Below are 14,887 nucleotides of genomic sequence, written 5' to 3'. Positions count from 1 at the left end.
ACCTCGACCGCACTTTCCCTGCAGGCTTCCTTCCGACTCGAAGTCCTGCGGCGGTCTCAACGAGGTGCCACATCCTCAATGCAGTCGGTCGCCCCCGTTTCGGTTGGGCTCTGGCACGACGGTCGCCACCGTCTCGCCCTTGAGTGGCCGCTGTTGGCGCTCGCTGTGAGGTGTTCAGCGTGCTGTCCGTGTTGCCGACGCGGTCAAAACGAGTCGACGGCTCACGTTCCCTTGTGCGCCGAAGGCTCTCTTGATATGTGATCCGACCCTCAGACAGACGAAGCCAAGGGAAGACCCAAGGCCGCAATGTGCGTTCAAAGAATCAGTGCTCAGTGTGTCCTGCAATTCACACCAAGTCTCGCAGCTGGCTGCGTTCTTCATCGACCCGAGAACCGAGTGATCCACCGCTTAGAGTCGTGAAAAAGTGTTTGTTCAATTCCGTACAGTCAAAACCAAACGTTTCTGGCACTCGGCCAAACAGTGGCCAAGAAGGGCGCTTTTCAGCGCACGCTTGGACTCCAAAACTCTGCCGCGCCTTTTTCGGCTGCCGCAAATCGAGCAAACGGTGTGTTTCGGACGGCGTTTCGCTTTCGCTACTTGCGAGTGCTTTCGTGGTCCACCCCTCTATAAATACTCGGGAGGCGTCGAAGCCGGTTCTCCAAGCCGGACCCGTAGGTATCGTTGTGTGCTCGCTCTCATTGGCCCGCCTAACCAGAAAATGCCTGCGGTACACCCATTTGGATAAGAGTGCACGCAGATGCGGGCCTCGACGGCTACACATTTCCTCGGGCGGCCGCCTCCCGGCCTCCGTGGAGCGCGGGATGCACGGTCCCATCGACAAGCCTCTCCCGTTTTTACCGTGGCGTCGCGGTTCACCACGGCAGGCGGGTCGGTCTCCTCCGCATAAAAAGGGGGACCCCCGCTTTTTGTTCCACGAAATCGCACAAGCTTTTTTCGCATCCACGGTTTGCCACCGCACACCAAAATGCCGATCCGGCTGCCTACTTTAGCCAACAGGTGGAGCCAGGCGCGCCGTACTTGCGCGGCACTTCCCACGTCCACCGAAGTCGGTGCCAAGGACCACTTTCGGCGCCGGAGCCGCGTACGAGCCTACTCGAGGCGGAAGAACGAAGCCAGCAAGGGCCTGGCCGCAAGTGCGTTCAATTGTCGGGACGTCCAAGTCCCTCGTTCTTCCGTGCTTCCTCTTTCGGCAAGTCGTTGCGGCACCTTCCCAAAGCGCGCAGACCCGCTAATCGCGACGAGCGCGACGTGGCCGTGCCGCCTTTCCCTCGGCAGCAAGCAAAACGCCTGGCAACGTCGACGCTCCCCTAACCGCGATCTCGCACCGTGTTTCGTGTGGCGAATTCAAAAGCCGGCCGGCGCTGCTGCAACCATTACGGTCGGTACGCATACGCCGCGGAGGGCGGGACGGTCATCGGAGCGTGCGGTTCCTCCATCGAGTACTGCGCACCTCGGCCGTCGCATCGCCGTGCCATGACCGGCCGCGCGTCAACGCGAACCGGTGCCAGCGAGATCCCTCGCCTGCAAGAACCGACCGGCAGCCTCCGTCACCCGAGGACGCGGAGGCGCTTGCCGCGGACGGCGGGACGGTATGCACTGGTGCACAGCGGACCCGTCACATCGCCAGTTCCTTGACCGACCGCCGACGCTTGTGCCGTTCCTCTCGTACTTGGCAGTCGCCGCGCGATTGTCGGGTCTCGTTCTTGCACGCTCGAACGGTCGGGAGGGCACTCGGCTGGCGTTTCGGGAACGCGCAGCCTCGCCTTCTACCGACGTAACCACGACTCGCCGTTCGCGCTCCGCCGCTCCTGTTTACAGTACTAGGCGGTCCCGCAGCGGTCGGGTCGCGCATTTCGAGCGCTTCGAGCCACGGTGCAGTGGCGGGTCGAAAGCCGACCTATGAGTGCGTTGCGCCGTTTGTACCCGCGTCCGCCACCTGGCCGACCGTCCAAGGTCGCGGTGTTGGCGTCCGCTGGGCGCAACAATTTGTCACGGGGTGCCGCTCCACATTCAGGCAGCCCCGTGGGGAAAAGCCGACCCCGCGTCCAAACGGGGTCAGCGGCAGAAAGTGTCGGGCGCAGACGCAGCTGAGGCGCTCACCCTTCACAATCCGTTAATGATCCTTCCGCAGGTTCACCTACGGAAACCTTGTTACGACTTTTACTTCCTCTAAATGATCAAGTTTGGTCATCTTTCCAACAGACCGGCGCAACCGAAAGGCCGCGCCGGACATCGGTCCGAAGACCTCACTAAATCATTCAATCGGTAGTAGCGACGGGCGGTGTGTACAAAGGGCAGGGACGTAATCAACGCGAGCTTATGACTCGCGCTTACTGGGAATTCCTCGTTCAAGGGGAACAATTGCAAGCCCCTATCCCAATCACGAAAGAAGTTCCACGGGTTACCCAGTCTTTTCAGACAGGGATAAAGACACGCTGCTTCCTTCAGTGTAGCGCGCGTGCGGCCCCGGACATCTAAGGGCATCACAGACCTGTTATTGCTCTGTTTCGTGCGGCTAGGAGCCGCTTGTCCCTCTAAGAAGGTTGTAAGGTGCTGGGAACCCCGCACCTATTTAATAGGCTAGAGTCTCGTTCGTTATCGGAATTAACCAGACAAATCGCTCCACCAACTAAGAACGGCCATGCACCACCATCCACCGAATCAAGAAAGAGCTCTCAATCTGTCAATCCTCCCAGTGTCCGGGCCGGGTAAGTTTTCCCGTGTTGAGTCAAATTAAGCCGCAGGCTCCACTCCTGGTGGTGCCCTTCCGTCAATTCCTTTAAGTTTCAGCTTTGCAACCATACTTCCCCCGGAACCCAAATACTTTGGTTTCCCGGAAGCTGCCCGCCGAGTCATTTGAGTAACTCAGGCGGATCGCTGGTTGGCATCGTTTATGGTCAGAACTAGGGCGGTATCTGATCGCCTTCGAACCTCTGACTTTCGTTCTTGATCAATGAAAACATTCTTGGCAAATGCTTTCGCAGTAGTTCGTCTTGCGACGGTCCAAGAATTTCACCTCTAGCGCCGCAATACGAATGCCCCCGTCCGTCCCTCTTAATCATTACCTCGTATTCCAAAAACCAACAGAACAGAAACGAGGTCTTGTTCTATTATTCCATGCAAGTTTATTCAGGCGACTCGCCTGCGTTGAGCACTCTAATTTTTTCAAAGTAAAAGCACCGGCCATCTCGAGGCACACAATGAAGTGCACCAAGAAAGAACCGGCATGATGTTCAGTCCGAGCCGTCGCATCGGGTAGATGCACTACTCGTCTGGAACTGAGATCCAACTACGAGCTTTTTAACCGCAGCAGCTTTAGTATACGCTATTGGAGCTGGAATTACCGCGGCTGCTGGCACCAGACTTGCCCTCCAATTGATCCTCGTTAAAGGATTTAGAGTGTACTCATTTCAATTACGGGGCCTCAAAAGAGTCCCGTATTGTTATTTTTCGTCACTACCTCCCCGTGCCGGGAGTGGGTAATTTGCGCGCCTGCTGCCTTCCTTGGATGTGGTAGCCGTTTCTCAGGCTCCCTCTCCGGAATCGAACCCTGATTCTCCGTTACCCGTAACAACCATGGTAAGCAAGTAACCTACCATCGAAAGTTGATAAGGCAGACACTTGAAAGAAACGTCGCCGGCTCGTGGCCATGCGATCAGCACAAAGTTATCCAGAGTCACCACACAATACGGGCCGAAACCCGATCGATCTTGGTCTAATAAAAGCACCCGTTACCCAAAGGGCTCCAGGCTCACTGCATGTATTAGCTCTAGAATTGCCACAGTTATCCAAGTAGGAAGAAACGATCTAAGGAACCATAACTGATTTAATGAGCCATTCGCGGTTTCGCCTTATTTCGGCATGTACTTAGACATGCATGGCTTAATCTTTGAGACAAGCATATGATTACTGGCAGGATCAACCAGGTAATCGTTCGACTGCGCGTCCGTCCTCGCCTTCGGCGGGCCGGACGCAGTCTGTGTGCGGCGGAGGCCACCTTCAGGCGCCCCAACACGCTTATTTTGCACTCCGAGATGACGGCGTTCGAGCTCGCTACGGCACAACCTTCCCGAAAGACGAGTGGGAGCCGTGCGGCAAGAAGCACGTTCATGCTCGCTCTTTTTCGTTGCATCGACTCGGTCGCGCCGTGCGGGTTGCCCAAGCCCGCTGCACTGTCGGTGGACCGGCCGGAACTAGCAACGGAGCCGAGACTGCAAAGCCGCCAGACGACGGGTCACGCCCGCGTCTTCGGCGCTTTCGCATCTGAATCGCCCGAGGACGACACGGAACACACCTCGATATCGTGGTAAAACGGCACCGTCCGACAACCAGCCCCTAACGCATCAAGCGGATGAGGCTGCAGACGACTGCCGTGGATTCCCCTGGAGCAGACCCGAGGACACGCTTGACGAGGCCGAAGCCCGCCGCATATCAGACACCCGGTCGCTTTCGCGTACGCCGCTCACGAGAACCCCCACATAATAGCAGCGATAAGTACCCAGACCTCCTTGGGCACTAATACGAGCGTACACTCGAGAAAATTTCACCGCGGGTGTGCCCCGAAACGTGTGGCACGTTGAGCGTGCCACAAGTCTACGTCGCTCTCAAACCCGCCGAGGTCGTAGAATTTGCGACCCTACTCACGAAATTCCCACCGAGGATACGGCCGCAAACGTACCGCACCTTGGGTAGGCCACGAGTTTGTGCAACACTACGCTGACGGCACAGCACCGAGGTCGTGCGCGCACGCACGGGAAAATTCCGCCGCGGTTTCTGCCGAAAACGTGAGGCACCACGACTCTCCGCAAGTTCGCGTCGACTGCGAAAGACCGAAGTCGTGAACGACGTGTCCGCTACTCGCCGCCGACACGCTGGACACCAAACGTACAACGACTCGACGGCGTCGTAGAGGCCCACGACGCGGTTTTCCTTAACGACGTCTCGGCGTGGCACCGACAGGTTAGAACGGCCGACCAACGTTCCCTGTCCGCCGTTCGGCTCAGTCGAAGGGCTCGGCGACTTCGGCAACGCTGCGAAGCCGCACGGTGACGCACGCCATGTCCCCATTTTTTTTTTTTTTTCTTTCTGCGTCTGCCGGGGTGCCCCTATAATAGCAGCGATAAGCACCCAGACCGCCGTGGGTCGCTCGCCCCGGCTGACGTGGTTTTTCGTACTCCTGCGGCGGTCGCCGTCAAGCACGTCCAAATACGCTACTTTCGTGGGCGCATTCACGCTCTTTCGCTTCGCCGGAGTGCCAGCACTCACTCTGCCAAAAACGGCGAACATCCGAGCGGCGGTTCCCACTTTTGCGTCGGCGTCGCAAACCCCGCCCCGGCAGACGAGGTTTGCCGTACTCGTGCGACGGTGGCCGGCGGGCACGTCGAAAGACGCCGATATCGTGCGCGAATTGGCGCACCTTGGCTTCACCGGAGTGCCGCCACTGACTCCTCCAAAAACGGCGAAGATCCGAGCGGCGCTTCCCACTTTCGCATCGGCGTCCCGAACTCCGCCCCGGCTGACGCGGTTTACCGTACTCGTGCGACGGTCGCCGGCGAGCACGTGGAAAGACGCCGATATCGTGCCCGAATCGGCTCCGTTCGGCTTCGCCGGAGTGCCAGCACTGGCTCGGCGAAAGACGACGAACATCCGAGCGACGGTTCTCACTATTGCGTACGCGTCGCAAACCCCGCCCCGGCAGACGCACTTTGCCGTACTCGTGCGACGGTCGCCGGCGAGCACGTAGAAAGACGCCGATATCGTGCCGGAATCGGCCCCGTTTGGCTTCGCCGGAGTGCCAGCACTCACTCGGCCACAAACGGCGAACATCCGAGCGGCGGTTCCCACTTAGCCGTCGGCGTCCCGAACTCCGCCCCGGCAGACGCGGTTGCCGAGCTCGTGCGACTAGCGACCGCGAAGCCGTCTCGCGACGCCGCTTTCGTGCGCGGCTCCCACTGCGACCTGGGTCACCCGAGGTCGACGAGCAAGAAAGAATGTCGAAAAAAAATTTTTTTTTTTTTTGCGTCTGCCGGGGTGCCCCTATAATAGCAGCGATAAGCACCCAGACCGCCATGGGTCGCTCGCCCCGGCTGACGTGGTTTTTCGTTTTCCTGCGGTGGTCGTCGTCAAGCACGTCCAAACACGCCACTTTCGTGGGCGCATTCGCGCTCTTTCGCTTCGCCGGAGTGCCAGCACTCACTCTGCCAAAAACGGCGAACATCCTAGTGGCGGTTCCCACTTTTGCGTCGGCGTCGCCAACCCCGCCCCGGCATACGCGGTTTGCCGTACTCGTGCGGCGGTGGCCGGCGGGCACGTCGAAAGACACCGATATCGTGCGCGAGTCGATGCTTCTTGGTCTCGCAGGAGGGCCGCCACTCACTCCTGCAAAAACGGCGAAGATCCGAGCGGCGCTTCCCACTTTTTCGTCGGCATCGCAAACCTCGCCCCGGCAGACGCGCTTTGCCGTACTCGTGCGACGGTCGCCGGCGAGCACGTCGAAATACGCCGATATCGTGCCCGAATCGGCCCCGTTTCGCTTCGCCGGAGTGCCAGCACTCACTCGGCCAAAAACGGCGAACATCCGAGCAGCGGTACCCACTTAGCCGTCGGCATCCCGAACTCCGCGCCGGCTGACGCGGTTGCCGAGCTCGTGCGACTAGCGACCGCGAACGCGTCTCGCGACGCCGCTTTCGTGCGCGGCTCCCATTGCGACCTGGGTTACCCGAGCTCGACCAGCAAAAAAGAAGGTCGAAAAAAAATTTTTTTTTTCTGCGTCTGCCGGGGTGCCCCTATAATAGCAGCGATAAGCACCCAGACCGCCGTGGGTCGCTCGCCCCGGCTGACGTGGTTTTTCGTACTCCTGCAGCGGTCGCCGTCAAGCACGTCCAAATACGCCACTTTCGTGGGCGCTTTCGCGCTCTTTCGCGTCGCCGGTGTGCCAGCACTCACTCTGCCAAAAACGGCGAACATCCTAGTGGCGGTTCCCACTTTTGCGTCGGCGTCGCCAACCCCGCCCCGGCATACGCGGTTTGCCGTACTCGTGCGGCGGTGGCCGGCGGGCACGTCGAAAGACACCGATATCGTGCGCGAGTCGATGCTTCTTGGTCTCGCAGGAGGGCCGCCACTCACTCCTGCAAAAAACGGCGAAGATCCGAGCGGCGCTTCCCACTTTTTCGTCGGCATCGCAAACCTCGCCCCGGCAGACGCGCTTTGCCGTACTCGTGCGACGGTCGCCGGCGAGCACGTCGAAATACGCCGATATCGTGCCCGAATCGGCCCCGTTTCGCTTCGCCGGAGTGCCAGCACTCACTCGGCCAAAAACGGCGAACATCCGAGCAGCGGTACCCACTTAGCCGTCGGCATCCCGAACTCCGCGCCGGCTGACGCGGTTGCCGAGCTCGTGCGACTAGCGACCGCGAACGCGTCTCGCGACGCCGCTTTCGTGCGCGGCTCCCATTGCGACCTGGGTTACCCGAGCTCGACCAGCAAAAAAGAAGGTCGAAAAAAAATTTTTTTTTTCTGCGTCTGCCGGGGTGCCCCTATAATAGCAGCGATAAGCACCCAGACCGCCGTGGGTCGCTCGCCCCGGCTGACGTGGTTTTTCGTACTCCTGCAGCGGTCGCCGTCAAGCACGTCCAAATACGCCACTTTCGTGGGCGCTTTCGCGCTCTTTCGCGTCGCCGGTGTGCCAGCACTCACTCTGCCAAAAACGGCCAACATCCGAGCGGCGGTTCCCACTTTTGCGTCGGCGTCGTAAACCCCGCCCCGGCAGACGCGGTTTGCCCTACTCGTTCGACGGTCGCCGGCGAGCGCGTCGAAAGACGCCGATATCGTGCGCTAATTGGCGCTCCTTGGCTTCTCCGGAGTGCCGCCACTCACTCCTCCAAAAACGGCGAAGATCCGAGCGGCGTTCTCCACTTTCGCATCGGCGTCCCGAACTCCGCCCGGGCTGACGCGGTTTACCGTACTCGTGCGACGGTCGCCGCCGGGCACGTCGAAAGACGCCGATATCGTGCCGTAATCGGCCCCGTTTGGCTTCGCCCGAGTGCCAGCACTCACTCGGCCAAAAACGGCGAACATCCGAGCAGCGTTTCCCACTTTCGCATCGGCGTCCCGAAGCCCGCCCCGGCAGACGCGGTTTGCCCTACTCGAGCGACGGTCGCCGGCGATCACGTCGAAAGGCGCCGAATTCGTGCACGAATCGATGCTTCTTGGTCTCGCAGGAGGGCCGCCACTCACTCCTGCAAAAACGGCGAAGATCCGAGTTGCGCTTCCCACTTTTTCGTCGGCGTCCCGAACTACGCCCCGGCTGACGCGGTTTACCGTACTCGTGCGACGGTCGCCGGCGGGCACTTCAAAATACGCCGATTTCGTGGGCGCATTCACGCTGTTTCGCTTCCCCGGAGTGCCAACACTCACTCTGCCGAAAGCGGCGATCATCCGAGCGGCGGTTCCCACTTTTGCGTCGGCTTCGCAAACGGCGCCCCGGCAGACGCGCTCGTGCGACGTACTCGTGCGACGGTCGCCGGCGAGCACGTCGAAAGACGCCGATATCGTGCTCGAATCGACCCCGTTTCGCTTCGCCGGAGTGCTGCCAGTCACGGCGCAGAGAACGGCGAACAAGTGTTTTTTTTTTTTTTCCTAGAATTTGTGTTATAGAAGGCACATTTGATATCGGACGATAATTTTCAACTTTATCACGCGCACCGATTTTCGTGTAGAGGTTTGCAAGTTTATGGGAATTTCTCCACTTGGAATAATGCGATTTAGTAGTACTACGAGAACTTCATGGATGTACTCAAGGGTACGGGGCAAGTCAGTTACGTCAACACCTGCAGATTTTTTACACTTCAAACTGAAAATTGTTGGTTGTGAGTCCTCGTGTGATATTAAAGGCCGATTCGCTAACACATAGAACAAAGAAAGAAAGGAAGAAAAAACGCCCGCGCTCGCTCAAGAAACCTGGGTTCGCAACAAGTGGCAACAACAAGCAACCGAGCGAGTGCGCCAAAACCCGTGGCGGCCGAACAAACGCGAAGTCCCAACCGCGTCAGCCGGGGCGGCACGGGACAGGAAAAATCACTTCAGCCGGGGCGGCGGGGCACCGAATAAACCTCGTCACCTCGTCGCAGGATAAAAGAGGAAACAAAAAGTCTAAACAGCGTCTGCTGGAGCGAATGCGTAATAAAACAACAACAACAACAAAAAAAAAACACCCGCGCTCAAGAAGTCTGCAATCCTCACAAAAGGCGACTGTGACCGAGCAGCGTCAGCCGGGGCCGTGCGGAAACGGAAAAACCGCGACTACCGGGGCGTCGAGGCACCGAAAAATCCACTTCAGCCGCGGCGAAAAAAAAAACAAAAAGAAAGACGGAGGGGGGGGGGGGGAACCACGTCTGCCGGGGCGAAGGAAAAAAAAAAACGCGTCTGCCGGGGCGAGCCCGGGTGCGGCACCACCGGGAAAACTGTGGCAAACAGACATGGCGATCGAGTGAGTGGGCCGCCAGCCAGGCTCAGCCAAAAAGTGCAAAGTCCGAACTGCGTCAGCCGGGGCGGCAAAAACCGCGTCAGCCGGGGCGGCGCAAAAAACCGCGTCTGCCGGGGCGGCACGAAACCGCGTCAGCCGGGGCGGGGCGAAAACTGCGTCAGCCGGGGCGAAAAGAAAAAAAAAAACGCGTCTGCCGGGGCAAGCCCGGGTGCGGCACCACCGGGAAAACTGTGGCAAACAGACATGGCGATCGAGTGAGTGGGCCGCCAGCCAGGCACAGCCGAAAAGTGCAAAGTCCGAACCGTGTCAGCCGGGGCGACGCAAAAACCGCGTCAGCCGGGGCGGCGCGAAAACCGCGTCAGCCGGGGCGGCACGAAACCGCGTCAGCCGGGGCGGCGCGAAAACTGCGTCAGCCGGGGCGGCGCGAAAACCTCGTCAGCCGGGGCGAGCGAAAAGGGGGGGGGGGAACCACGTCTGCCGGGGCGAAAGAAAAAAAAACGCGTCTGCCGGGGCGAGCCCGGGTGCGGCACCACCGGGAAGACTGTGGCAAACAGACATGGCGATCGAGTGAGTGGGCCGCCAGCCAGGCTCAGCCCAAAAAGTGCCAAGTCCGAACTGCGTCAGCCGGGGCGGCAAAAACCGCGTCAGCCGGGGCGGCGCGAAAACCGCGTCTGCCGGGGCGGCGCGAAAACTGCGTCTGCCGGGGCGAGCCCGGGTGCGGCACCACCGGGAAAACTGTGGCAAACAGACATGGCGATCGAGTGAGTGGGCCGCCAGCCAGGCACAGCCGAAAAGTGCTAAGTCCGAACTGCGTCTGCCGGGGCGGCACGAAACCGCGTCAGCCGGGGCGGCGCGAAAACCGCGTCTGCCGGGGCGGCACGAAACCGCGTCAGCCGGGGCGGCGCGAAAACTGCGTCAGCCGGGGCGAGCCCGGGTGCGGCACCACCGGGAAAACTGTGGCAAACAGACATGGCGATCGAGTGAGTGGGCCGCCAGCCAGGCACAGCCGAAAAGTGCTAAGTCCGAACTGCGTCTGCCGGGGCGGCACGAAACCGCGTCAGCCGGGGCGGCGCGAAAACCGCGTCTGCCGGGGCGGCACGAAACCGCGTCAGCCGGGGCGGCGCGAAAACTGCGTCAGCCGGGGCGAGCCCGGGTGCGGCACCACCGGGAAAACTGTGGCAAACAGACATGGCGATCGAGTGAGTGGGCCGCCAGCCAGGCACAGCCGAAAAGTGCTAAGTCCGAACTGCGTCAGCCGGGGCGGCAAAAACCGCGTCAGCCGGGGCGGCGCAAAAAACCGCGTCTGCCGGGGCGGCACGAAACCGCGTCAGCCGGGGCGGCGCGAAAACTGCGTCAGCCGGGGCGAAAGAAAAAAAAAAAAACGCGTCTGCCGGGGCGAGCCCGGGTGCGGCACCACCGGGAAAACTGTGGCAAACAGACATGGCGATCGAGTGAGTGGGCCGCCAGCCAGGCACAGCCGAAAAGTGCTAAGTCCGAACTGCGTCTGCCGGGGCGGCACGAAACCGCGTCAGCCGGGGCGGCGCGAAAACCGCGTCTGCCGGGGCGGCACGAAACCGCGTCAGCCGGGGCGGCGCGAAAACTGCGTCAGCCGGGGCGAGCCCGGGTGCGGCACCACCGGGAAAACTGTGGCAAACAGACATGGCGATCGAGTGAGTGGGCCGCCAGCCAGGCACAGCCGAAAAGTGCTAAGTCCGAACTGCGTCTGCCGGGGCGGCACGAAACCGCGTCAGCCGGGGCGGCGCGAAAACCGCGTCTGCCGGGGCGGCACGAAACCGCGTCAGCCGGGGCGGCGCGAAAACTGCGTCAGCCGGGGCGAGCCCGGGTGCGGCACCACCGGGAAAACTGTGGCAAACAGACATGGCGATCGAGTGAGTGGGCCGCCAGCCAGGCACAGCCGAAAAGTGCAAAGTCCGAACCGTGTCAGCCGGGGCGACGCAAAAACCGCGTCAGCCGGGGCGGCGCGAAAACCGCGTCAGCCGGGGCGGCACGAAACCGCGTCAGCCGGGGCGGCGCGAAAACTGCGTCAGCCGGGGCGGCGCGAAAACCTCGTCAGCCGGGGCGAGCGAAAAGGGGGGGGGGGAACCACGTCTGCCGGGGCGAAAGAAAAAAAAAACGCGTCTGCCGGGGCGAGCCCGGGTGCGGCACCACCGGGAAGACTGTGGCAAACAGACATGGCGATCGAGTGAGTGGGCCGCCAGCCAGGCTCAGCCCAAAAAGTGCCAAGTCCGAACTGCGTCAGCCGGGGCGGCAAAAACCGCGTCAGCCGGGGCGGCGCGAAAACCGCGTCTGCCGGGGCGGCGCGAAAACTGCGTCAGCCGGGGCGAGCCCGGGTGCGGCACCACCGGGAAAACTGTGGCTAACAGACATGGCGATCGAGTGAGTGGGCCACCAGCCAGGCTCAGCCAAAAAGTGCCAAGTCCGAACTGCGTCAGCCGGGGCGGCAAAAACCGCGTCAGCCGGGGCGGTGCAAAAAAACCGCGTCTGCCGGGGCGGCACGAAACCGCGTCAGCCGGGGCGGCGCGAAAACTGCGTCAGCCGGGGCGAAAGAAAAAAAAAAACGCGTCTGCCGGGGCGAGCCCGGGTGCGGCACCACCGGGAAAACTGTGGCAAACAGACATGGCGATCGAGTGAGTGGGCCGCCAGCCAGGCACAGCCGAAAAGTGCTAAGTCCGAACTGCGTCTGCCGGGGCGGCACGAAACCGCGTCAGCCGGGGCGGCGCGAAAACCGCGTCTGCCGGGGCGGCACGAAACCGCGTCAGCCGGGGCGGCGCGAAAACTGCGTCAGCCGGGGCGAGCCCGGGTGCGGCACCACCGGGAAAACTGTGGCAAACAGACATGGCGATCGAGTGAGTGGGCCGCCAGCCAGGCACAGCCGAAAAGTGCTAAGTCCGAACTGCGTCTGCCGGGGCGGCACGAAACCGCGTCAGCCGGGGCGGCGCGAAAACCGCGTCTGCCGGGGCGGCACGAAACCGCGTCAGCCGGGGCGGCGCGAAAACTGCGTCAGCCGGGGCGAGCCCGGGTGCGGCACCACCGGGAAAACTGTGGCAAACAGACATGGCGATCGAGTGAGTGGGCCGCCAGCCAGGCACAGCCGAAAAGTGCTAAGTCCGAACTGCGTCAGCCGGGGCGGCAAAAACCGCGTCAGCCGGGGCGGCGCAAAAAACCGCGTCTGCCGGGGCGGCACGAAACCGCGTCAGCCGGGGCGGCGCGAAAACTGCGTCAGCCGGGGCGAAAGAAAAAAAAAAAACGCGTCTGCCGGGGCGAGCCCGGGTGCGGCACCACCGGGAAAACTGTGGCAAACAGACATGGCGATCGAGTGAGTGGGCCGCCAGCCAGGCACAGCCGAAAAGTGCTAAGTCCGAACTGCGTCTGCCGGGGCGGCACGAAACCGCGTCAGCCGGGGCGGCGCGAAAACCGCGTCTGCCGGGGCGGCACGAAACCGCGTCAGCCGGGGCGGCGCGAAAACTGCGTCAGCCGGGGCGAGCCCGGGTGCGGCACCACCGGGAAAACTGTGGCAAACAGACATGGCGATTGAGTGAGTGGGCCGCCAGCCAGGCACAGCCGAAAAGTGCTAAGTCCGAACTGCGTCTGCCGGGGCGGCACGAAACCGCGTCAGCCGGGGCGGCGCGAAAACCGCGTCTGCCGGGGCGGCACGAAACCGCGTCAGCCGGGGCGGCGCGAAAACTGCGTCAGCCGGGGCGAGCCCGGGTGCGGCACCACCGGGAAAACTGTGGCAAACAGACATGGCGATCGAGTGAGTGGGCCGCCAGCCAGGCACAGCCGAAAAGTGCTAAGTCCGAACTGCGTCTGCCGGGGCGGCACGAAACCGCGTCAGCCGGGGCGGCGCGAAAACCGCGTCTGCCGGGGCGGCACGAAACCGCGTCAGCCGGGGCGGCGCGAAAACTGCGTCAGCCGGGGCGAGCCCGGGTGCGGCACCACCGGGAAAACTGTGGCAAACAGACATGGCGATCGAGTGAGTGGGCCGCCAGCCAGGCACAGCCGAAAAGTGCAAAGTCCGAACCGTGTCAGCCGGGGCGACGCAAAAACCGCGTCAGCCGGGGCGGCGCGAAAACCGCGTCTGCCGGGGCGGCACGAAACCGCGTCAGCCGGGGCGGCGCGAAAACTGCGTCAGCCGGGGCGAGCCCGGGTGCGGCACCACCGGGAAAACTGTGGCAAACAGACATGGCGATCGAGTGAGTGGGCCGCCAGCCAGGCACAGCCGAAAAGTGCTAAGTCCGAACTGCGTCAGCCGGGGCGGCAAAAACCGCGTCAGCCGGGGCGGCGCAAAAACCGCGTCTGCCGGGGCGAAATAAAAAAAAAAAACAAAGAAAAAAGCCCGCGCTTAATCAAAAGAAAACAAAGAAAAAAGCTTGCGCTTAATCAAAAGAAAACAAACAAAAAAAGTTCGCGCTTAAGCCTGGCGGTGGAACCACCGGGGCAAACAGACCTGGCGATCGAGTGAGTGGGCCGCCAGCCAGGCACAGCCAAAAAGTGCAAAGTCCGAACCGCGTCAGCCGGGGCGGCGCGAAAACCGCGTCAGCCGGGGCGGCGCGAAAACCGCGTCAGCCGGGGCGGCGCAAAAACCGCGTCAGCCGGGGCGGCGCAAAAACTGCGTCAGCCGGGGCGGCACGGAAAAACGAAAACCGCGTCAGCCGGGGCGACATCAAAATGAGGAAAAAAAAAAAAAACTGCCTTAGGACACCTGCGTACACTTTCATGCGTTTGGGCATATCTCTCTGTAACACGCGCGCCCCTCGTTACGCGCGGCACTCTGTTTTCTCCGACACCCATATTTCGGCGGCATGTGGCACGCGCGCCCGTCCCTACGCACGGCACACCGCAGTGCTTTCTCGATATTTTTCTTTTCCTCCAACACCGTCATCTATAGGCTTTTAGTGACCTGTTGCTCGTGGCACAAGTTCGCTTGCTCTGACACCTCTTGCATGCGCACCGTTTTTGCGCACGGTGCTATGCCGCAAAGCACGGCAGTCGCATGCGTTTCTCTCAGGCACCTCTTTTTTGACACAACGCTGTGGTGCTTAGAAACACACGCGCCGCTTTTGCGCACAGAACTCCACCGTACAGCACGGTAGTCACGTTTGTTCCACACGAACAGCAGTGTGCATCGTGCTACGACACTTTGAAAGCTTTTTCTTCCGAGTCTCGACCGCGCTGTTCCTTTCGTACTTGGCGCGATTTTGGGACCAGCTTTGTTTTAAACCCCTACTGCGCGCCGTTCCTTTCGTACTTGGCGCGGTTCAGGGTTTGTTTCGAGCCCTTAGCCGCGCTGTTCCCTCCGTACTTGGCGCGGTTTAGGGTCGAGCTTTGTCTCGAGCCCTCTCCGCGCCGTTCCTTCCGTAC

At 61.5% G+C, this 14,887-nt stretch overlaps 2 non-coding genes across 2 annotated transcripts; both read right to left on the bottom strand.

Annotated features, from left to right (window-relative positions):
• Positions 1 to 263: 263 nt before the first annotated feature.
• Positions 264 to 416, bottom strand: LOC142795572 (5.8S ribosomal RNA). The gene has a single exon (XR_012893130.1). It is a non-coding gene; the product is annotated as a 5.8S ribosomal RNA (ribosomal RNA).
• A 1,719-nt stretch (positions 417 to 2,135) lies between these two features.
• On the bottom strand, positions 2,136 to 3,950 carry LOC142795574 (small subunit ribosomal RNA). The gene has a single exon (XR_012893132.1). It is a non-coding gene; the product is annotated as a small subunit ribosomal RNA (ribosomal RNA).
• Positions 3,951 to 14,887: the final 10,937 nt, after the last annotated feature.

This window comes from Rhipicephalus microplus, unplaced genomic scaffold, assembly GCF_043290135.1.
Source record: "Rhipicephalus microplus isolate Deutch F79 unplaced genomic scaffold, USDA_Rmic scaffold_738, whole genome shotgun sequence".
Classification (NCBI taxonomy): domain Eukaryota; kingdom Metazoa; phylum Arthropoda; class Arachnida; order Ixodida; family Ixodidae; genus Rhipicephalus; species Rhipicephalus microplus.
The sequence above is the reverse complement of the archived record's forward strand: the minus strand, read 5'-3'. Positions and strand labels throughout refer to the sequence as shown.